Here is a 24,256-nt window from a genome sequence, read left to right as displayed (position 1 = left end):
CTAACCCGGTTAGAAAGTTGCCATGCCATAATGCAGCCGACATTTCTTGAGGACACTTTAAACACAAGGCATCACACTGGGCACCAAGGAGGGTGCACATTGACATCATACAAAAGCCCTGCCCTCAAGGAGATCCCCGGTCAGAAGTGACCACGATAGGCATTTTGGGGTGCTGTCTCCCAGCCACAAAGGATGGGGTAGGAGTCACAGGGGAGGGAGACACGCACTCTGATTCTGGACGGAGGGAGGGAAGCCAATGGTGAAGAACACATGGTAGGTGGAGGGAGGTGCACTTGGCTCAGATCTTGGAGGAGTGGGACTTTAACAGGGAGTGACTAGAAGGGACGTGGGTGCAGAGAAAACAGTGTGAATGAAGGGATGAAGACCAGAAGGCACAAGGGTCCTTGGAGGAAGGGTGAGCTGCTCGGAAGGCTAGCACTGGAAAAAGGAAGGCTGGGGCTGGACCAGGATGGGCAGCCCAGGTGTGGTCCTGCAGGACCAAGGACACTGAGGCCCTGTGGAGCAGGCGAGCATCCTACCAGGTCACTCTGTCTTTGCCTCAGCCCCACACTGCGAGGGTCCTATAGGGGAAGGCACAAATGCCTCTTGTAGGCTGGTTTTCGGGCAGGTAAAGAAATTGCCCTGAGCATGGTCTGACCTCTTTGTTCAAAGGTTTTGTTGAAGTCCAGCTGCCCCTGCAACAGGCTGAGAGGCCACACCCTGCGCCACCAAGGAGAACCGGGACAGCAGAGCCCAGCCTTCTGGGTGACGTTCCTACCCTCCCAACCTGGAGCTGGATTCTCAGAGGTAGAACCCTGCTGAACGCTACACCTATGCTTTCCATCCGCAGGAATCTGTAGAGATTTGCCTATTTGGGGAATCATGAGATGAGACATTGTGGATCTGGCTTTCTGCACTCGGCGTGTTTTCACGGTTCGTCCACGCTACAGCGTCATCAGCCCTTCGTCCCATCTTAATGGCCAAGTAGCTTTCCACGGTGGGTGTCCCCAGTTTTGTTTTCCATTTGACAGTCGGTGAACATTTGGGTCGTTGCCACTTCGGCTGTGATGCATTACGCTGTGATGGACCCTCATGGACAAGCTGTTGTGTGGACACACGTTTCCGGTTATCTTGGGGACACGCAATGGAGTGAAATTGCTGGCTCTTTTCTCATTCCTCCCTACTTCTCCCAGCAACTAGCACAAATACCGAATGAATGAAGGAAGGAAGGAATGCAGCTCATTGTCTTAGAAGACATTATTTGGGGGTTACTACACACACCACACAGCAACATTAATGACTATTACTGGCATTTAACCTTCTCACAGCCCCTTTCTTGGCTCACTCGGGTTGAGGTAAGCCTGGGCTGTGGTAGCTCACCCACCCGGCCCTTCTCAGGAGGCCGTGGGAGCTGGGGCAGGGTGTGCGGCTCCACAAGTCCGCAGGGAGCAGAGGCTGGTCCCGACTTGGCAGGTTTTGGGGCAGCAGTGGCCCCACAGTCTGGCTGACTCACTCCAGGAGCTAGAGCTGCCAGGAGCCCATCAGCACAGATGGGGCTTCACGACTGCTGCTTGGAGCCAGGCCGCACTGCACTGATCTGCTGCGCTCAGGGATGCTCAACAGTACAAGGGCCTGAGTAGGTGTTCTGGGGTAAGGGGCGTGGCCTGGGGTGCGGGGCGTGGCCTGGGGCGCAGGGATCCTCCTGCGCTCTTAGTCCAAAGAGCCTGCTGCCCACAACCCGGTGGCATGATCAGTGATCGGGGGCCACACGGGGACATGGGGCTCTCACCCTGATACCACGTGCCATGATGGGGCCCCAGCCTCTGCATACACCCTGTGCATCACCTCCCACGTTCCTGCCCTGGGCACTGCTGCGCAGCTCAGCTGGCAGCACCAGAACAGGGCGGGGCCATGCCCTCCAGGGGGTGTCCCTATAGCGCACCCCTCTCCCGGGTCAGGCTCCTCACAGATGGTCTGGCCCTGCAGGCTCCGACTGAGGACCCAGCTGCACAGGGTTCACTGGTCGGAGCAAAGGTACAGCAGGCAGGGGGACAGTTAGGGAGGGGCTGAGGGAAAGTCCTCTTCCCACCCGGGCAGGGGTCGGCCCGCCCCCTGTCCTCCTCTTGGCTTTCTAACCGCCCTTCGGGCCCAGCTGCCTCCTCCTCCCTCACTGGTGGACTCCCACACACTCCGTCTCTCCGCACCTGGGCAGGGCCCTTACTCCCCAGTGCGACTCCAACGCGTTAGGAGGAGACCGTCTCTTCTTCTGTTACGGCTTCTCTGAACCCTTCAGAACACAGGCCCAGCCCCCCGTTCAGAAGTCGGCAGAAACCTTGGCTCTGCCTAATGTCATTCCCCAAAACCTGGCCTTTTCTCAGAGTCTCCATGGGTTTTCTCCCATGTAGCCAATAGTTTATGCCTCAGTGTTATTTAAGGTCTGTTTCAAGTGTTTTGTTTTAAAAAGTAGCACATGTTCAATATAGGAAATAACAAAATCACACAGAAAGAAACAAAAACCATTCATAACCCACATAACTCCTAGAAAATGTTGGTGTATAGTCTCCTGTTATTGTTCTTTTTGTGTTTATTACTTTTTAAAAAATGTCATCATAATGTACATGCTGTATTACAACCTACTTGATATATTTTGAATGTATCATGATGCCATTAGATAACTTTTTGCTAATAATTTCAGTGGCTGTATACTATTGAAATACCCCCTGAACTCAATGTACTTCATTAATCAATACCCAATTGTTCCTTATGCTGACAGCTTTTCATTTTCAAACTTATAAATAATGTCATGATAACTAATCTTCTGTGGAAATATTTATGTACATCCTTGAATATTAGCTTAGGACGCATTCCGAGAAATGGAATTGCAGGCTCGAAAATTATAAACACGTTTAAAGCTTCTTAGACTCCTTGACCCTCAGAATGGTTACAGCAACTTACAGCCCTACTGATTAACCTAAAACAACTTGTGATAATCTTGACTTCTGATTGGAAGCCTCACAAGACAAAGACAGGACAGGGGCTGCAATGGCCTGGCCCAGCGACATCAACAAGCAGAGTAAGAACAACAGGTAGAACAGGCAAGTGGCTGAGCAGTACAGGACGATACAGGTTCGCAGAGGTGCCTGTATTCATCGTCACACTGCTCCACACCACGCAGTCCCCACCCCAGTGTCCCCTGCTGCAGAAGGCAGGGAAGTGTGTTAATCCACGTTAATACATTTTAGAAAGACCTTCTTCCAAAGCCACCTGAGGAGCAAACGCCCCTCCGTGGCAGCACAGCGTGGTGGGGCGGGGGAGACGTGGTTCAACATCTCAAGGCCCCGCTCACCTGCCAGTGCCACAGAAACACAAAGAGTCAGTTGGCTTCTTTGGCCCTCAGTTTCCCCACCTGTAACTGAGAACCTACCCAGTGGGGTTCACGTGAGCCTCTAACGAGATCAAGTGTGTCAACCTCCTTTGGAGGTGGTCAAGGGCTGACCTTATTGCTAAGACTGGACACTCAAAGGAATGAGCCCTGTTGTACTGCGTGTAAGGTAAACCGCTCTGAAGAGGCCAGAAAAGTGGAGGGTGGCCGCCCCTCTCTTCCTGTTTCCATGGCATCTGAGGACATGGGAGCCCCTCATTCGCATGCTCTTTCAACGTGGAGGACACAGCCTAAGCTCTCATTTCTGTGGGTAACAGGAAGAGAGAGGGAACATCTTTTCCTGTTCAAAGTCTGTTCCACTGGTTTTGCTCTAGACATGGCCAATGCAAGGCTTTTGCTGGTCCTTCATGTCATGGGATTTACTGCTCTACATCCGCGGGAAACTTAATTGGCTCCGCTGCTAGAGGACCTGCTCCTGCCATTTTCCTTTGCATTCATGGCAGGCCTCGGAGGAGAAGCTGGAAATAGGAACGTCCAAGGTGAACTGAGGTGACGTGCTGGAAATAGCTGGGAAAGGCACAAAGTGAAGCGCAAAGGTGAGGCCTCATTGCCGCTCACCAGTGATGCAGGGGCATCTCTATCGCAGACTCAAGAACATGGGTCTTACTGGTGCCAAATAAGTATGGTATTGAGTCCTGGCTTTGTCCCCTCCTAAGGTGCGACCTTGGCCGTGTTATTTAATCTCTCAAAGCCTCGTGTTGTCCTCTTCACAGCACCGTTGACTCTCTGGCACTGTCCTCTGTATCATGAGTTCGGTGTGGACCTCTCCCCACGGGAAGGCAAGTTCCATGAGGACGCATCCGGTCTTGGTCCCCCACTGACAGGTTCCCCAGGATGAGGAGGAGCGCCGCCTCTGAAAGTCCATGCGGCGTGAATGAGCGATGCCGGCGCGCCCTCAGGATCCCGCTTTGTCCCTCTGAGCACTTCAGGGGCAGCCCGATGCGTGGAACAAGCGTGACAAGCCAGGGGTGTCAGTGACAGAGAGGAGGGGCATTTACCTACATGAGCATAGCATCCTCTTCCTTTCGGAAGCAACCCCCACATTTTTTTCAAAGAAACGTGACTGTGGAAGAGATCGTGACCCTTAGCTTGTGTTGAGTCCCCAGGGGCGGTGATCGCTTCTGACGGGGACTGGAAACTTAGATCGTAAGATGCCCCTTGCCTTCTAAGTGCATGTACTCAGTAGAGACCACTTTGCAACCCCTACCCAATGCTCCCTCCCCCCCAATAAAAGATTAAAAGACTTGACTAACTGGGCAGCGGGGTTGGGGGGGTTGCGTGAAAAAGGTGAAGGGATTGAGAAGTAGGGATTGGTAGTTACAGAATAGGCATTGGGATGGACAGTACAGCCCAGGGAATGTAGTCAGTAATATCGTAATAACTATGGATGCGGCCAGGTGGGTGCTTAAAATGTTGGGGGGACCACTTTGTAAAGTATACGATTATCTAACCACAATGCTGTGCACCTGAAACCGACACAAAAAAATAATGAATGTAAACTGTAATTGAAAAAATTAATTAAAAATAAAATTAAATTAAAATTTTCAAAGACTTGATTAACTCAAAGCCAAAATCACACTGTGGCCCCAAACAGGTCCAGGTGTTCTCTCCACCAGGACAATACTCCCCTCTCCATGCCTGCTTCCGTCTCCCACCCAGAGCCACCCTCCCTCACGGAACCTCCGGCAGAAGTCAGCCAGCTGTGGCAGGGCGGGGCGTCGGGGAGTCGGCCCTTCCAGATAGAAAGGTCAGGGACCGCAGCTGCTCAATCAGGCCTGGGCTCTGCTTGCCTGCTGGGCTTCCCACAGTCACCAGGAGTGCCCCCCAGGGTGGGCAGGCTCAGGACTGCAGCCTTACTTCTCACAGTGCATGCATGATGAGTGAGCAATGGAGGGGAGGAGCTGGCCTGCTTGGACACGTGAATGAGTGAATGAATGTGTATTGAGAGCCATCTCTGTGCTCCCACCTAAGTCTCCATTATCTTCCCAGCACTGATGGGGAGTTGGAACGATCACTCTTATTCGGGGGTGGAAACTGAGGCAGTTTGCCAAAGAACCAACTCAGTGCTCATGTCATGCTTTAGAGGTAATAGACAGATGGCTGATAAAACCTCAATTTGTGGCTTCGTATACAAGGAGTTTCTAAGTCGTTAAAAATCTTTTTTGAAGGCAGCAGTGGGTGAGCTTCAGCACGATTAATCCTGATCTAGAGAGAGTCCCCTGGCACCACGCTGCCTGGCCCTGCAGTCACGAACAACCGGAATGAAGACAGAGCATGTGTTGTGGGATCTATAGCAGAAAACATGTGAGAGTTGCTGATCTTCATTTTTAAAAAATCAGGATGCAGAAGATCTTGAAGGCTTAAATGAGAAACTAGATCTAAAATGATGTGCCTTCCGTCAACTTATTCAACCAAAAAATTCAGCCAGTTCATTTGAAGTCCTATCGGATTCATGACCCTAACTGTACAAGGAGGGAGGAGGAGAACTTGACTGGTTGTGATTCGTATAATTAGGTGCCTGGGCCTTGACATGTACCCTGTCGCATTCTAATTACTAAAGAGGAGGAGGGGCAGAAAATGGTCGCATTCAAAGTCAAGGGCATGAACCTGGCTGTGGAGCAGTCCCAGGCCAGCTGTCCAAACTACCGTTCAACATTCCTCCCACTTCCTAGGTGCCTGCAGCTAATTACAGAAGTTATATGGAGGTAATTACTCTCCTTACCAAAAGTTAGCAGTTTCTATCTCAGAAAGGTGTGGGATCAGATAAAATAATAACTATAAAGAGTTTAATGCTGCCTTGTACACCATAAGCATTTAACGAATATTAGTCATTGTTATTAGTTCCAGTTCTTCCACATAAAAACTCTGTGATGGGCATTTTCATTTATAGGAAGAGTTTTCCTGTTCAGGCTTGTTTTCTTTAGCTCTATTCCCAAAAGTGAGATTCCTGAATCAGAGGGTATAAACACACTGAGATCTATTTATGCTTCACACAAATTGCCAAATTACACTGCTAAAGAATTATAACAACATGTACCGTGACCAGCCACAAGGAGAGCAGATTTTCAGTGCCATTGCTAGCACTGGGGATTATTGGTTCTTGTAATTATGGGATTGGTTGTTAGAGTGGATCCTTTTGCAAATATCCATCCAGAGAATGAGTGAGCTGGGTTTAGCCAGGGACAGGGCAGGGCCAAGCTGGAAGGAACCCAGAGGCGGACAAGGGCCTCTAAGGTCCAGGAGGGCAGAGATAAGGACGCTGACAAAGGCATGAATGTTCCCAGGTGCTCAGGCTGGAAGGAGTGGGGCCGCAGGGCGCACACTGACCTGCCAGGATTGCTGCAGATAAGCGGTCCCTGAGGCCTGTGTAGCGAGTGCTAGTGACAGATGGGGGCAGCTTGGGGACCAGCTCGGGAGCCTGGCAGCCAGCGGGTGTAAGAGTGATAAAGGAAGGGTCCCCTAAGCCCACCTTCCCATGGAGTAATCAGGAGAAAGAACCCGGTGGGAGGTTCAGAGTCCTAATCTCCCCCAGAGGGACACGAGGCACCCAACCCAAGGAGGGACTGGCCATCCCTTTAAATGTCATCACAGCAGGTCCTGCCTTCTTAGCTCAAGACCCTCCTCAAATGGTTTCCATGTCATTCAATGAAAAAACAGTGGCCTGTGAGGCTGTCATGGGTTAAATCGTGTCCCTCAAAAAGGCCATGTTGAAGTCCTACCCCTCCCCCCCACTGCCATACTTCACAATGTGGCCCTATTTGGGGACAGTCTTTATGGAGCAAGTTAAAATGAGGTCATGAGGGTGGACCCTGAAAGGAGGTGGGGGGGGGGGAACATGTGGACACAGACACTCGGGCAGGGGCAGCTACCGGAAGCCAGGACAGAGGCCCGGAACGGCCTTCCCTAACACCTGCAGAGGGGGCCTGGCCCTGCAGACAGTCTGATCTCAGACGGAATTCCAGCCTCCAGGACGCGCTGTATTTCTGCTGGTGAAGCCATTCGGGGGCTTGTTGTGGCAAATAACAGGAGGCCCGCAGGACCCGGCCCCTTTCCTCTCATCCGTCCCGAGTTCCCCTGCCACCCGCTCCCCCACACGGCCTGTCCCGTAGTCACCAGGCTCACCTCCGCCCCAGAACTTGGCCTGGCTGTTCCCTCTGCCCAGAGTGTTCTCCCCCCAGAACCTGGCCTGTCTCCCTCCCTCATCTCCTTCGCGTCTTTACCTACATGTCACCTTGTCAATGGGACTTTCCTCGCAGCCTTGTTAAAAATTCAAACCTTCTCCCCAGCTTGCACCTTCTGATTCCTCTCACCCTGCTCGGCCCTTTCCCCACAGCCCTCATCACCTTCTGACACAGGGTGGACTCTCCTCACGTATCCCTTCAGGATGTCTGTCTCCCCCGTGAGAAGCTGCATTCTACCAGTGCCCATGGAAAGCCCTCGACTGCCCCACGAGGTAAGAACTACGAGCCTCACTCTCCATAAACAAGGACGCTGAACCATGGAGACTCAGAGCCTTGGCTACACCGCTGCCACCAGAACGCCAGGGGCCAAGTTCCCATCCCAGGCCTCCCGCCCCCGATGCCATGGCAGGGGGCGGGGCCCTGGCAGGAACTCCGCCTGGGGGAGGACGTCCCTTGCCCAGTTTCCTAGGGATCGGGGTAGTGGGCCAGGGCAGCTGCGGCTACACCGCCAGAAAAAAGTATTTTCTAGAGTGCCCCTGCACCACGGCTGGACACTGCCCAGCTGGTCATCTCTCAAGTGTCCAGGCTTGGCACCCTGGTGATCAGCTGGGTCCAGATCACCCTGGACCTGCCACTCACGCGCGTGCTGGGCAGGGTGAGATAAAGGGAAGATGAGAAAGAGGGCAGTAAATGAGGGCAGGGAGAAGCAGGCTGTTGAAATTCGAAATTCTCCAGGAGCCAAGTGGGCCGGGAGGCTGGCATGACCGGCTGTGCTCAGTGGGCACCCAGTGGGCACCCATCCCAAGGCCCGGCTCTCCCGGGGGTGGGGGAGACGGCGGCCTGTAACTCTGTAGCGGTATTGTGGTGGCGAGGAGGGAACAAGAGCAGCTGATCTGGCCTGGACCGGGAGTGCCCACGTGCGCACAGATAGGCCTTTGTGTCCTGGGCCCAGACAACAGGCTGCATTCTTCCCCCACCTCAGTGACGTCCTTCACGGACATGTCCCCAGAGCGCATTTTCAAAGGATTAATTAGCTGTGGATCAGATGACATGGCATTCTCTCTGCTGGCCCTGCTTTGCCTGGGCTCTGCCTACCCTTTGTTGTCTTGGGCCCGGAGCTGGTGGCCAACTCCAGTGCTGCCCTTGGGCTGCTTATCGGGGTCCCCACGCAACTGCGGGCCTGTGGTGTCCAGCCCCCATGTGTTACTGGGGGGCGATGCAGTCAGTGACGGAGCCATCACGTGGACTTGGGACCCCGCCACCAGAGCAGGGCCCCTTCTCTAATGAGAGCTGAGCTGACTCAGGAATCTGGCTCTTCCAGAAGCTCCGCCCCAGAGCCCGGACCACCCCCCAGAATCACCTGAAGGAGAGGGGTTCTGCATGGAGACAGACTTAACTCTTACAAGGCTGATGTCCAGTCTTGTCTGACTGGTTTCCGAAGCAAATGAGTTTACTTGGCTGAGCCAAAGGCGGGAGGCGGGGGCATCCCAGGATGTCCCTGGTTCTGTGAACCACACCATGGAACCACTGAGGGATCAGGTACCTGTGAAGAGCCAGTCTCTCTGGGTGTAAAATACACCCTCCAATGCTAGCATGGCTGCTGCTGTGAACTGAATATGTGTGTCCGGCCCCCCACACCCCACGTTCATATGTTGAAGCCCTAACCCCCAACACCATGTGGAGGTGGGGCCTTGGGGAGGGGATGCGGTTTAGGCGAGGACATGAGGGCGGGGCCTCCATAATGGGATTAGAGTATGTGGGGACCAGGGATGCCCCTGTGCCACGGAGGACGCAGCGAGAGGGTGGCCATCTGTGAGCCAGCAAGAGAGCTCTCCCAGAACTGAGAGAAGCCAAAGTCTGTTGTGTAAGGCGTGTCATTTCGTTGTAACTGAGACGGCTGCCTTCCCTGGCTCCTCTGGGCCCCACTTTCAGAGTCGGAAGACCTGGGCTCTGCTCCCGGGCAGGGCAAATCCAGACTGCAAGGTCCTGGAGAAGGAGGCACCCTGCCTAACCCTTCAGGCCCTCACCACAAAATGGGCTCGTGCGCTGTGCCCTTGGGCCCTCACAGGTCACTGCGAGGATCCAAGGACGCCACGCCAAGGCTGTCCTAACACGACAGCTGACGTGGTAGCTGCTGCTGCTGCTGCTATTACTGCTGCCAGCGTTACTATTGCCACTTGCCTGCTATTACCACTAACACCACTGCTGTGACTACTGTCACTTCCTCTGCCACTGCTATGGCTGCTATTGCCACCACCACCGCCGCCGCCGACGGCTGCCAGGCACTGAGCAGCTACCTGGTGTGCCAGACAGAGGCCGTCTCAGTGCCGTCTAATATTTTCAAGTGTAAGGGCCCTTTATACTTGAAAACACAGAGAAGCACAAAGCTAATTTGAAACTGCATATTTGTGTTAAATACCACGGAAATGGTGTTTAAAGACGTTGGAAAATAGTTGTACCACTGGGTCCAAAGCCTATGGTTTATTTTCTACAACAACTGCTCAGCATCCTGATGGACCTACAGGCCTCCTACCATAACTCTAGGTTCTTTTATTCAAACTGAGCCTCAGAATAGTCCTGTGACGTGGTCATGCCCCCACTTTACAGACGGAAGTGACGAGGCTCAGCCAGGTCACGTGCCCGGGACGTGCTGGGGCTGCGCTACGATTCCAAACCCTCGGACTCCAAACGCCGAGTCCTTTCCACCCACTGCACCGCCTGCCTTCCACACTCCCTCACCCCTGGAATAAACTCCGGCTGGTCAGGGTGTCTGATTCTTTCATATGTCACTGAGTTCTGTTTCCTGACATTTTGTCAGGGGGTTTTGCACCCACAGTCATAAGAGATATTAGTCCATAATTTCCTTTTATTGTATTGCATTTGACTGTTTTTTGATATCAGAATACCACCAGTTTCACAGAATAAGTTGGGAAGTATCTCCTCCTGTTCTATTTTCTGGAAACCATTTTTATGGAATTGGTGTTCATTCTTCTTTAAATGTTGGTAGAATTCTCCGAAGATACCACCTGGGTCTGGAAACTTCTTTTATTCCATCTTTTTTTCACTACCGGTTCCATTTACTTATTAGTTACCAGGCTGCTTACCTGGTGTATTTCACGTTGGGCGAGCCGAGTAGTTTGTGGCTTTTGGTGAACTGGTTTATTGTGTTTAACTTGTCAAACGCATGTGTGTGAACTTGCCCGTCGTCTGCCCTTCCCGCCCTCTGCCGTCCGCAGGGCCTGCTCTGGGGCTGCATCTCCTCTCCTCCGGCCCCACCCTCCCTCCGTCAGAAACCCCCGTGGGCCCAATGCGGGACCTTTTGGGTGGGTTCTCTAAATTTCTTATATTTTCTGCTTATTTTTTAACTTTTTGGTCCCTTTGTTGATTTGAATTTCTGTGAGATTCCTTGATTTTTTTCTTTCAAATGATTTTTTTAAAATGTCATATCAAATGTTTCCTTTGTAAGAGGTCTTGGCCCTCTTATCTTGCTCTTGTCTCATGGTTGTAAAATCTCCTCTAATTCCCCTTAGAAGTTTAGCTCACGTTTTAAACAGTTTATTTTGGTGTCTATATTGTAGCCATTTCTTCCAAGTCCCTCTTGTTTACTTATTTCTTTTAGTCTTTTTTCTTTCGTGTTGGAAAATGTACTCAAATATCTAGTCCTCTCTGCCTTCCCGTTTGTGTTCATGAGTGAGGCACTAAGACAGACACTGGGGAAACTGCGCAAAGTTCACAGAGACGAAAGAGACATAATAACTAAATACAATGTGGGACCCTGGGTGGGCGTCTAGACCCCCAAACATTGTTTTAAAAGGATGTCATTAGAATAATGATGAAGACTGAATGGGCTATAGGTTTTCATAAATGTATTGTAATGCATTATTATTACATGCAAATCAGTACATTACATATCATGTAATAGGAAGTCCTTGCTCTTAGGAAATACACAATAAAATACTTGTGAATAAAAGAGCACAATGTCTGCAAATTACTCTCTAATGGTAAATTGATACAGTGTGGTCAAGTTTGCCAGAGACCCGCCCGAACCTGTGAGTTGCACTACCTCCTACATGGCTTCTATAAAGGTGTACTGTTGTTTCCTGGACCTAAATGCCCGACCTTGACCTAACTACACATAGAGGGAAAAGCTGATGAAATTAGTAATATTCATGCCTATAAAGCTGACCTGGTGAAGAGGTACAGTATATAATTTAAACTATTCCCTACTCACGATTGTAACATCACATTACAGATTCATTTCTTTTGCTTATAAAACTTCTTAGGCTTCCCAAAAATTAACTTGGGGAGATATAACAGCTTTTGAGCTATGAGGATCCAATACACACTGCCTGAGAATCCAATCATCAAAAAAGTTGAGACTTTCTAAAAGGCCACATAAATGTAGGTAGTATAGCTGAATTTAGAACCTGTTTATCTACTTTTATCTCCTGCAATATATCAATGACAATGATGAGTTAACTACTGTGGGTGTTTATCAGATCAATGTATAGCCCGACGGCATAAAGGAAATGAAGAGGTGAGTTTTCCGGGAGATGGGGAGTGGGAGAAGGGTTGAAAGAGAGAACAGCCAAGGAATGAGAAGGGACCTCATTCCTTGCCACACACACGGCAATGATCCCTCAGCCCCACCCCCTCTGCTCCTGGCTTCTGGGGAGACCCGTGGTGTTTCCATCCTCCTCCTCAGTTAAACATCTCCTGCTAGGTCTGGGGCAAGCCCACGGGCCCCCCACACTGCCGCTGGACCCCCAAAGACACAGGCCACGTCGTCCGTGGCATGGGCTTGACTGTGTTCAATGATATGCATATTTTTCCTGTCCCCGAAGAGCTTTACTTTTGTACTTCTGTTCCAGCTGGAGCTTTATTCATGAGGCTCCTGATGCCTTGTCACCACCCACACTTCAGGGTCACTTACCACGGCAGACGCACCGCCCCATTCCCGAGCAAGCCGGCCCCGAGCCACCTGGCTCTCACGATCGTGCTTTACATTCTTTATCTCCAGTCCAAGTACTCACTGCCTCAATCATTTCACTTATTTTTTTATTGGTACTGAAAACTTCCCAGCCATTATGTCATTGATTTGTCCTCTCATCCATTCTTTCTTCTTTCTGAATTCTGTGGTGTCCTGCATGATGTCACACAGAAGGCCTGTCTGCCTTCTCCATTACACTTTCTGCTCATCATTTTACAGGTTTGTTCCAACAGGCTGTAAACTAGGTGGTCTGGGCATGTCCTGCTCATCTCTGTATCCCCCCCACCTCGCCAAACAAGTGTGTGTTAAATGAGTGAACCGGTTAATTAATTCATATCAGCTGTCTGCGGAGTGCTATGCACTTCCATTTAGTTTTCTTACAAGAGGACAGTAAGGAGGATGGTCATCAGAACTCCCATCGTGTATTGGTTTGATGAGTGAGTTACCCCCCGGTGGCACCACATCACCGAACTTGCTGCTCTCAACGCACATCTTCCCTGACGGGTCCACAGAGTTCTCCAGTCACGTTGAGCTTGAGCCGCTTTTGGGACAGAAGGCACGTGGCTAGCTGCTATTCATCCACTCATCCGGGGTGTATTTGTCAAGCTCCCAGTGAGTGCCAGGTACTTTGTAGGTACCCAGGCAACAAGGGTGAGTGAGGTCAATGTTGTCCCTGTTCCCCAAGGGCTCACTTAGAGCCTCGCAAGTGAGGAACACAACCAAGTGGGTAATTACCCTCAAGGATAACAAACCTCACCGAAGTAGTTCAACGCGCTATGGGACGCTGCTACAAGGGTGTCCTCCCTCGGTCAGGGGGTCAGAGAAGGCTCTTCCGGAGTGACATTGGAGCCAGCACATTTGAATCTGTGTAAGATGTCAGTGAATTATTTTTTTTCTTTAGGATGTACATGTAGAGTTTGATACTTGTGTTATCTCTTTCTTGTATCTCTGTCATTTAGTATCATGTGTCTCAGACTAACAGCCCCACCAGGGTTCCATTCACACGTCCTTCTCATCCAATGACCAGACAGACAGACGTAAAAAGGTGCTTTTTGTTAATGGTGCTGATAGTGGTGAGGTAGAGGAAGGAGAACGAGGAGGAGGTGGAGGAGGAGGAGGAGAGGAAGGGGACGGTGAACGAAGGTGAAGTTGAGGACACAGGCAGTTCTCGGGGTCTCCCTCCCCTCTCCACTTCTCTCCAGAGTCACTCCTCAGGAACAACCACTTCAGGGTGCAAGTCACAGCAGCCCCACCCGTGGCCTGCTGTCCGACCCGTCCAGTTCAGACAATGCAGACACTCGTGCTGCCGTCCCTTCGCCTCCTGGTCACTGTCGGGCTTCTCTCCAGGCTGAGTTCCGTCTAAGTGTCCTAACCGTTCAGAGTGCACTGACAGGAATCACTCCCAGGAGCCAGTGGGGACTGGGGACCAGGCGGGGGTCAGTGTGTCCTCAGTGGCCTGCTGTGCTGCTGACCAGCAGGAGACCTTGCCCAGAAGTGGGCAGAGGCAAGAAGGACACACTGGGAGGGGCATGTGGGGCCATTGTGCCTTCCAGGCAAGGTGGCCTCAGCCTGGGAGTTTAGACAAGTCCTGGCCATTTTGAAAGCAGGATGCCAGCACTGATTGTTACTTGGGAAAAAAAAAAAAAAAAAGAAAAGCTAAAAGAAAATTGCATCCTGCCTGACCTCAACCCCTCAGCTTTAGATAATCCAGTCACTCATCTGCTCCTTAGTGCCTGTCCCGACAATGCCCGCAGCAAGTCCCTTCAGGATGCTCCATGTCCTAGATGTCCAACACTTCTCGGAGGGGCACAGCCCTGAGGGCTGCAGGAAAGGACAGAGTGAGGGGGGGCCAGGCCAGACTCTCCTGAGTGTGAGGGGCGGGGAGGGGGCGGTCTTAGGGTTGCCTTTGACTTCCCCTTGCTCCCATCTCAAAGCAGATGTCTCCCTTTGCTGACTGTGCATAGCTAAAGCAATCTGTGCTGGTTTTCAACTCCATTTGCAGATTCGCCCCCGTCTAACTCTGTACATGAGAGGGTCATCCAGCGTCTGAGGCCCCAAGCAGCCTGGCGTGTATCTGGGCAAACGTTCTAGAAAGGATAAGCAGCACTTTCTGGTCCCGCGGTGGCTTGTCCTGGGCCCGTAGAGGACTCTCCAGACAAGCAACACTCCAAGCCCAGCCAGAGCCTAAACCTGACTGCCAGCACAAGTCCAAGTAGAAAACACTCAGAGGCAGTTTGCGAAACCCTGAGTCATGCTCAGGGCCGGCTGAGCTTCTCTCCGAGGCTGAGCTGCGTGTGGTCACAGGCCAGGGCTGCAGAAAGGGGCCTATTTCTACTCAGCTGGGATTTGCCATTTGCTTGCTATGCAACCTTGGCCCAGAAAACAAACCACTCGCAGCCTGAGTGTCTCCATATGAAAATGAGGGGAGCTCTCCCCCTGAAGTTCGGTTTGCGGGCAGGCAGGCAGGCAGGCTCCTGATCCAGTTTGAAACTCAGCATCCTTACTTACTCGCTATGTGTCTCAGGGTGAATGCTTCACTTCCTGTGAGGACCCATTTCCTGGTCTGTACCAAGGTCGGTAGTAAATACAGTAAATGCAGAGCTGCTGTGAGGGTAGGACAGCATTGCCGACTCACCGGTAACCATTATTACCCACCTCTAGCTGGTTCTTCCCCCCTTTTCCTGCCACATCACTAACTCATACATACTCCCGAGGGCTCTAACTTGACGTATGAGGTTTCCTGGCGCACATTTAGTAAATTGGAAAAGAAGAAAGAGCCAATCTATTTTCCTGAAACACTAAGAGCGAATTCTCAATATTTTATAGCTTCTTGATTCTGTCTCTTCCATATGACTCAGGGCTTGGAACAGTATCAGATATGTATCTGGCATTTAAAAAACATTTGCTGAGTGAAAAATGGCTTAACAAAGATTTGTAGGGAAACTGGGATGAAGTTATTGTCGATGAGTGCATCAAACAAAAATATAGTGTTTCTTTTTTTGTCCCCAGAGTTTGCTCATGTCCACGGAGCCTACACAAATCCGAAACTCGGGCATCTTCCCAGGTTCTTTCATTCATGCCACCACTTTCCAGGTCCAACTGGTCCACGTACCTGGTTAATTTCACTTTCTAATCATCTCTTAAGAGTGTCCTTTCCACTCCAAACCCTGCGCCACATCCGAGATGGGGCTGGAGCACCCCTTGCCTGCTGCCATGGCGTCCTAACAACACTCCTGACATCATCCTTCAGGGCCAAGTCAGTCCCTGCGCACCTGCTTGCTTCAGGGTACGCCTCAATGACTCCCCACCATCTCCGGAAAGTCTTTTCCAAACTTACCCAACTGTTAGGACCACCTGGGAGGAACTTCAAAAGGCTGAAATCCCTGAAGGTGGGTCCTGGGAACTGGATGCCTCAGGAGTTGCCCAGGTGACCTTAACGGTTGGCCAGATTCAGGAATCGCTAGGCTAAAGTCGCACCGACTCCGCCGCATGGTACAGAAGGTTCTCCTCCTCTCCACAACCCCCTACCTTCCTCTCCACAACCATTTCATGCCTCTTTCCCCTCTTGAGTTCCATGCTCTAGTAATGTTGGAAGCTTTTTTTACATGCATGACGCTGTTCTGTCTCTGTGCTTCAAGCATGCGACCCCTTCCTGTCACAATGCCCTTCTCCCCGCCCCCTCCACCCCTGTGGGTTCCTGGTTAACTTTTCCGCTTCATCCCAACCACCAAGGAGTTTATGTAGAATGCTTCCATTAATAGAACCTTCAGAGCAGGTCAAACTAACCCATGCTTTAGGAGAGTGGTTAGCCCTTGGGGACTGAGGTGGTGGACGTCTAGCCCTGGCAGGGGACAGGACAGGGGCTTCTGGCTGCTGGTCATTTCTTGAGCTGGGTGCTGGTATGATTCCAATTTGTGAAAACTCGCCAGACTGCACACTAATGACCTGTGCAGCTGTGTGTGTGTTGTGCCAGCTCAGCCCACATGACGCTTCCTCCAGGAAGCCTTGGGGGACAGCCTCCCTTAGAGTTAACCCTGCACCTTTCCTGTCGATAGTCTCCTTCGTTCAGCCTGCTCTTTTGTGTTTACCAGTCTGAATTATCATCCCTTCATTGACATATCTGTCCCTCACCTACACTGGGAGCAACTGGAAAACACAATCCAGGAATCGCCAGCACCTCCCAGAGGTCCCACCTGGGGCTCCACAAGTGTCTGAGGACTGAATGAATGAATGAATGTGTGATACAATGAGCTCAGTGCAATGGCGCTCACCCCTTTCACCTCTCTTCCCGCTGAGCATACACCATGCTCTGCTACTGATCTGCCTTTAACCATCCAGGGCGGGAAGTGGAAATGATCTCTCACCAATCTCTGACCAGGCCTGTCGTGTCTGAGGACTGAGTGTGTCCTGGCCACCGGGGCTCCAGTCCCCACAGACCCTGTGGGGCACCCAGCAGGCTCGGTGCACCCAACCCCATGGCTGCCCTCCTGCTCTCATCCCGTGTAAATGGCACAGCCCAGGGCGTTCCCATGGGGTCGCCATGTTGGCATTTGCTTCCTGCCTTCCACTGTTGCTTAGCTGGAGGAAACACAGGCAAGTCATAAAACTACAACAACAATTATTTTGAAGCCTTTTTGAACTAGGAGGGGCTCTAGCGACCACTTATGAGCAAAAGCAGATTCACCCCCTTGGCAGGGGCATCAAATTGGCAGCCTTCTCTTAGGATGCCCCACCCCTCCTTCATCCTCTCTGCCTTCTCCCTGTCCCCTTCATTTCCTCAGGAGACCTGCAGGTACCCAGTTTCTAAGGCCATCAACCTCTCTTTCTGTTAGCAAGACGAGCGTCTGGAATAATGGCTACTTAGAGCTCAGTGCCTGTGTATGGGTATAGCAAAAAGAGCTGGGGACGCACAACTACAAAATCTGAGCCCCAGTTCTATCTCTAGCGTTTGCTGTCCTGGAACAAGGCACTCAAACTCTCTTGTCCTCATTCTCCTTCTCTGTAAACCAAGGCGGGACCGCCGCGAGCATTTGCAATGAGACGCGGCAGCACCAATGACTCGTGCAACCCCACACATGTAAGCAGTATTCCTCATAGTGTGGATGGTAGGTCACCCGTTCAAGGGGCAGTTACGTTTGAAACCTTCGATAGTAAAGGGGTTTTAAACATCACTGACCAAGCTGGGGGGTGGTTTGTCCATACAGGGGCTTTCTGGCAAGAGCGCTCCAGGACAGGAGGGACCGGTAGGACATGGAGAGTCTCACTCCCTTCAGGGGCTACATTTCCATGTCGTGGGCATAACCTCACTGGTTTTCAACACGCGCATCTCTGAGGTCACCAGGCCCCTTCCCTCTGTAGGAAGGCCTACACCCCTGAGTTTAACTGAGGGTCTAGTCTCATCCAGTGGTCACCACTAATGGCCCGTCCCCGCCTGCTGTCCCTTGGGGGTGACTGGTAGAATTCCCTGCGAATCTTTGTGACAGATGCTCAGGCAAAGCTGGATGGGCAGGAAGACCCTCCGACCTCTGTCAGCACGCCCTGTCTTAGGGTCTGAATGGCAAAAATGAGTTTTGAACGGCCACTCACAGCTAAGGACCTTCAGCTCCTCAAAGAGAAAACAAACCGACCAACCCTGGCACCTGATTTCCAAATGGTCTCAGCACAGGACACACTGAGCTTCCTTCGGGGTTAACCGTTACGGGGTGCGGACAGGGTGTGCCCCAGGAATCCCAGGTAGACTTGCCCAGCAGTCGAATACGGATACGTGGCGGTAATGAGGACCGAGATACGTGCCTGTGGGGTTGCCTTGTCTGTCCGTTATGAACCAGGGGAGGCAGAAAATGCTCCTCTTTGGATATTCACAGCCACTGACAAGATGGCCAGGGGCACAGTGGCTGCCGCGAGAGGCCTACTACTTGACAGGCCTTGGATAGAGCCTGGGTTCTGCCCCTTATGCACCCTGGGACTCCAGGAAAAGTGACGAGTCAGGCACTGCCAACTCAGCTGCCTCCTCTGTGACTCAGGAATTGAGCACTTCGTGAATTAGAGGAAGAGAACCCATGCAAACTGTTTACTTGTGACTGGCAGCTAACAACTCAGTAAACACTAATTATTTTAGAACTCTTGCTTTAGAATGAATGTGCTAGTAACTGGCCCTTGACCTAAAGACCCAGACATTGGTAAAACACATGCATGGTTTGATTTCATGTTGGCCCTCCCAGGATCCATTAGAGAAGAGCGGGAGGATATACAGGTAAAAGGTGAATGAAGGAATCTGACTCCTTATTACTCTATCAGGTGCGGTTCGAGAAAAAGGTGATAAAATGATCGCCTATGAATCTCTTCCAAGAGAACCAGATCCTTCCAAGTGCGGGAAGAACAGAACTTCTGAAGATGAACCCAGCCGAGGCAGCCGCAGCAGGCAGGGGGCTGTCTCACTCTTGGGCCTGCCCAGGAAACAGTCACGTTGGCTGTCTCTCATGGGGTGTCAGCCGGGTGTCACCTTGATTCTTAACGAGAATGGCCAGTCAGGAAGAGTGCAAACGACTCCCCAGACTGACTCTCAAAAACATGTAGCCGAAAGAACATTAGGCTCTTATATTTTTAACCACAGCATAGGTACCTCATTCCACCTACAACATTTTCATCAGTCAGTTTCATACTGTGCTTATTTATGAGTTTCAACTATGCTAGGGGACAGTCAGATAGCAAAGAAAGACGGTCTCTTTATCAGGTGGACTCTGCTAAGGAGCTTCCAGCTCAGAAAAGGGAATATCCTGCCGAAGCCCTATTAGAGGACATAGTCCGTAAATATTTACTGAGCACTTGACTTGTTCATTGATTCAGTAATTCATTTCTTCAGCAAGTGCCTACTAGGCACTTGATTCCTGCAAGGCTCAAAGGCCAGAGGTGATTAAGACACAGTCCCTGATCTCAAGAAACGTAAAACCCAGTGGAGAATTATAAGAGAGTTGACTGTCACGCCAGGAGGAATGGAACAGGTGTTCTAGATGAGGCGTTCGGGGGCCCCGACGGCTGCCCAGTGGAAGGCACGCTCCGTAGGCTGTCGGCACGTAGAGTCTGAGGGAGCGGTGGGCAATGACGAAAGGTGAAACTCGGGGCTCCCCGCCCCCACCTCCTCTGCCCGCCCCAGACCCTCAGCCAGGCCGGGCCTCTCCCGCATCCTCAACCTGCCTGTCTCCACTGGGCTTGGGCCAAGCATTGATTTTCCTGCGTTGTCAACACATCACACCACTGCGCGAAGTCAGCATCTTATGAGCTCAGCTAATAATCCCCAGTGGACCTCAGGCGGGAGCCCCAGCCTGCGAGAAAGTCATTCCCTTCCGTGCCCTGTTGTGGCGAATCTTTTCCACTCATTAGTTGTTAGGTGGAGATCTCGTGGGTTTGGGAGTTTCTTTCGCTCTGTCTGTGAAACAGAGAGAGCAGAGGGCGGAAGGTGAAGGGGTAGAGGGTAGAGTGCATCTCGGCATCAGGAATTTTGCAAGAGACATCGCAGCGCCCGCAGTTGCCGGTTACCCGGTTGTACAGATGGAACAGCTTGATGACCGAATACAATAAAATCCCTCCAATTTTTTTCCTAATCATAGTGTCTGGAACTTGTCACTTTTGAGATTCCCAAGTGTGAGTCTGACTGTAAAACAGAGCCACCATGGAGCCTTGGAAGGGGTGATCTGATCGGCCTGGGGACCGGCCCAGGTCACAGGCGCACAGGGGTGGCCCTGGGGACAGTGCGTGGAGCAGCTCATGGCAATGGCAGTGGCAGAGGGGGGACCGGGGTTTGCAGTTTGCAGCAGAGACCTGCACAGGGGTCCCGGCTGTCTGTAACCTGCACAGGGGTCCCAGCTGTCTGTAACCTGCACGGCAGGGGGCTGGGGGGTCCCAGCCGTCTGTAACCTGCACAGGGGTCCCGGCTGTCTGTAACCTGCACAGGGGTCCCGGCTGTCTGTAACCTGCATGGGGGGTCCCAGCTGTCTGTATCACCTTAGATAGGCCGCTCCACCTTGGGTCTCCGTTGTGAACTTTCAAATGGGAGGTGGTCATACCTGGAAATCCGTATCTACTCTGACAAGTGGGCCAGACTTAAACTTGTGTGAACTTCTTTCCCAGAAAAGGTCAGTCAGTGCGAGGAGGGTTTAGATACTGTGAATTTATAGGCCCAAGACCCACATCTAGAATAGGGTTAGACTTGAAAACTCTGCTTTTCTTTTCTCTGTCCTTTAAAAATAAAGAGAAAGTGAGGGGAGAAACGTCGATGTGAGAGGGAAACGTTGATCAGCTGCCTCCCACACACCCCCCACAGGGGACTGAACCTGCAACCCAGGCGTGTTCCCTGACCAGGAATCGAGCCGGCGACCTTTCACTTTGCTGGACTACACCCGACCAACCGAGACATGCCGGTCTGGGCTCTCTCTCCTGTTCTTTGAAAGTTGAATATTTTTCATCTCTCAGGACTTCTAGCTCCCTAAAATGACAATGAATTCCAGTAACTACTCACGGGGCACAGACTGTGTGCCGGCCTAGCTCCCTGCTACCCGTTCTCAGATTACCTCGTGTCCCCGCAGAGCGTTCCCAGGAGGTAGGCGTTTCACAGATAGAGGAGGAAAGAGTCGGAGAGGGAGGCAGTGTGCCCAGAGTCACGTGGGGGCAGAGGCAGGGTTTGGATCCAGGGCTTTGTCTTCCTCAGGGCGAGTATCGGTTCTGAAAATGGCGCGGGAGGGTGGCCAGTCCTGCATGCAACAGTGTGACTTCCGAAGACACAGTGACAGAGTCCTGCAGTCTGTCCCTTCCTCCCTGTCTTCCTAGAGCCCTTTGCCAAAGGGGAAGTGGAAAAAACCACAGCTTTACCAGGGCCGTAGCCCCGTGCTACCCAGGCAGCCGGCAGTGGTTGGGGTTATTATTGTGCAGCCTTGAGGACAGCGAGGGCTCAGTACTTGACCCTCGTCTCGGATGCCCCGTCTGTCCTGCTGTAAAGCTCACCCTTGCCCCCACTGTACAGGTGGGCAAAAGATCCCTGGGGAGGGACGTGTCACTCCCCGATCTCACTCTGCAAAATGACTTGACCCTTGTTGTTTTCTCTGTTTGCACTTGAGACCTGAGCCCATGAATTACGTGAATGCCGCCTGTGGCCTGCCCAGTACCAATGCTAATAAGCTGGGGAGGAGCTATTTCTGGAAACGCACCAGAACAGCCTACGGAGTGCTGGGGACTTGCCTTTGTCTTTTCAAATTGCTTTGAGATGAGCTGAATGCAGATCCCTGCCCCTGGTGTGATGGGGTGGGGGTGGGGGTGGGAGACGGATGGAGCAGGAGAGAAGTGGTTCTCCCACCCAGCTGCGGAGGAATGAAGCGCAGCCCGGGAGACACGAAGGCCCCCACAATCTGCTTTCTGGCCACAGAAGCATCTTTTCCATCAGATGGACTCAACGCCCTTGGCAGCAGATTCCTGAGGTACCACCTGGGGCTTTGTCGTGAGGCACCCTGTTCTGACCTCTGAGGCCGACTGCCAGGGGCACCCCTTACCACTCACTGACGGAGCCCTGTCCCAGCCTGGCCACCGCACTCACTTTGGTGGGCCGCTCGCTCTGCTGGGCCCTGGGGTGGACAAACGGGGCAGCAGATACTGAGGCTGGGCATGGGACAGAGGGGAGGAGAGTGCAGACACAGGGAGGGAGAGGGCTGCAGAAAGGGGAGGGAGGGGAGGGTGGTCAGGCAGCAAAAACCAGCCAAATGCTGTCGTCTAGTTTGCCTGGCCACACAGGGCCGGAGTCTGGGCCCTGCCCTGTGTCTCTGAGGCCCGGGCTGGGCATGAGAATGGACAGGCCTGCTTGGCCAGGCGGGCCAGTTGGTAATAGCGTTATCCTGTACTCCGAAATGTTGCAGGTTCGATTCCGAGTCAGGGCACCTATCTGGATCGCAGGTCCGATCTCCACTCGGGTGCTCGCGGGAGCCAACAGATTGATGTTTCTCTCCCACACTGATGTTTCTCTCTCTCCCTCTCTCCACTGCTGTCCCTCTAAAATGAACAGACATAGCCTCGGGCGAGGATTTAAAAAAAGAACGGCTAGGCCCAGCCTGAGGATGGGAACTGCAAGCCATTCCAGAGAGATGAGTCTGTCATATGGTCAGAGACGAAACTGGCGGGTCCCCAGGGCTCACTTGGGAGGCTGCCCTCTACCCGGCCTGACCCAAAGGGACCTCCAGAGTCACGCACCACGGCACTGGTAACCATGCAGCACTTCAGATCTAGTGTTTTATCTCGCACCCGGCAGTGATGGGAAAACAAACGCAAACAGACCCAGAGTGCCAGAGGCTGGTTATTTTAGTCCAAATAAACAGTCCTTGTTTACTGTTCACAGGACACGGCCTGGCCTTAAGCAAAATGGCAAAGGCCTGCCTCATCCCCCCCACCCAGTCTCAACACGGATACTCCCTGGGCAGTCCTCACGCTCCACCTTCATGCTGGCCAGTGCCCCAAACCCACACGCAGCCCTGGCTGCCCACGATGCCTCCACCCTCCACAGTCCCCCATGCACCAGATTTCCAAAACCCCTACCCACTGCCACCAAAATTAACCCGCGCCTCCCCTGCCCACCTCCACTACACAGTCTCACAGCCAGACTGGGAGTCCTTCAGAAGAAAAGGAGTATTAACTAAGCAACTACTACATTCCAGCCATTATCATAAGCACTTTACAAGCGTTATACCATTGATCCTTACAACCCCTCTTTGGGGTAGTCGTTGACATCATCACCATATTGTAAACGAGAACCTGAAGCTCAGAGAGGTTAAATAATGTGCCCATGATCACACAGCCAAAAAGGGCCAAACTCAAAGCTTTATTTTTCTCCTTGGCTGCTCCAATTTTTAAAGGGATTCTAAAGACCACACTGACTTTCATGGGGCCAGACTTCACTCACTTTTTTATGCCCAAGAGCTGGCCCAGTGCCTGGCAAGCAACAGGTGCCCAATGGCACTGAAAAAAATGAGTGAGAAATGGGTATGTTGAAATGAACTGATGACCACCAATTGAAGGGTTAGTCTTCTAAGACAGATTCTTATGTATTTGGATTCTGAAGATGGTTCTGAAGCAACGGTCCCTGTTTGTGCCTCCCTTCCCAGTTCAAGAAACCCAAGGCTTGTTCAGAAGAGAGTACTGGGGCCGAGAGGAGAGGCCAGAGACTAAGCAGGATGAACAGCCGTTGGGATGGCCAGAGGAGAGGACAGTACGGGCGCTGCCACCTGAAGCGGAGTGGAGGTTTACGCAGCTGAGGGAGCAGGCCGTTCTGCGTCTCTCTGGGCCATCGGGACCAGGAGAAGGAGGGACACCGTGGCATGCTGCCTGACCGACACACATTCTGCTCTGTGCCTCCATTCAGAGAGTATGCCGGGGGCATCTCCTGCAAGAGAGGCACCACAGAGGTCTTCTAAAGAAGGAACTGCACGTAGATGTTCACGCCAAGAAAAAAAAAATGAAATTGCTAGGTCTCTTGGGGCCTTGAAAAAGGTCTGTACATGCAAGGCGTGCTGCCGTTTAAGTTCATTGCCTTTTTAGTCAGTCCATGTCCGATTCATTACCCTGGCTTTCCTGTCGCCCTCTCCTCCGTTAGTAACCATCTTCTGTATG

At 52.0% G+C, this 24,256-nt stretch overlaps 1 long non-coding RNA gene across 1 annotated transcript; it reads left to right on the top strand.

The window, feature by feature from the left end:
• Window positions 1-21,828: 21,828 nt before the first annotated feature.
• LOC128625992 (uncharacterized) lies at window positions 21,829-24,036 on the top strand. Its single transcript, XR_008389865.1, has 3 exons — window positions 21,829-22,080; window positions 22,659-22,853; window positions 23,752-24,036. It is a non-coding gene; the product is annotated as an uncharacterized LOC128625992 (long non-coding RNA).
• The last annotated feature ends 220 nt before the right edge of the window (window positions 24,037-24,256 follow it).

This window comes from Artibeus jamaicensis, unplaced genomic scaffold (assembly GCF_021234435.1).
Source record: "Artibeus jamaicensis isolate MK-2021 breed Jamaican fruit bat unplaced genomic scaffold, CSHL_Jam_final scaffold_1689, whole genome shotgun sequence".
NCBI classification, from domain to species: domain Eukaryota; kingdom Metazoa; phylum Chordata; class Mammalia; order Chiroptera; family Phyllostomidae; genus Artibeus; species Artibeus jamaicensis.
This window is presented reverse-complemented; position numbering and strand designations above follow the sequence as displayed.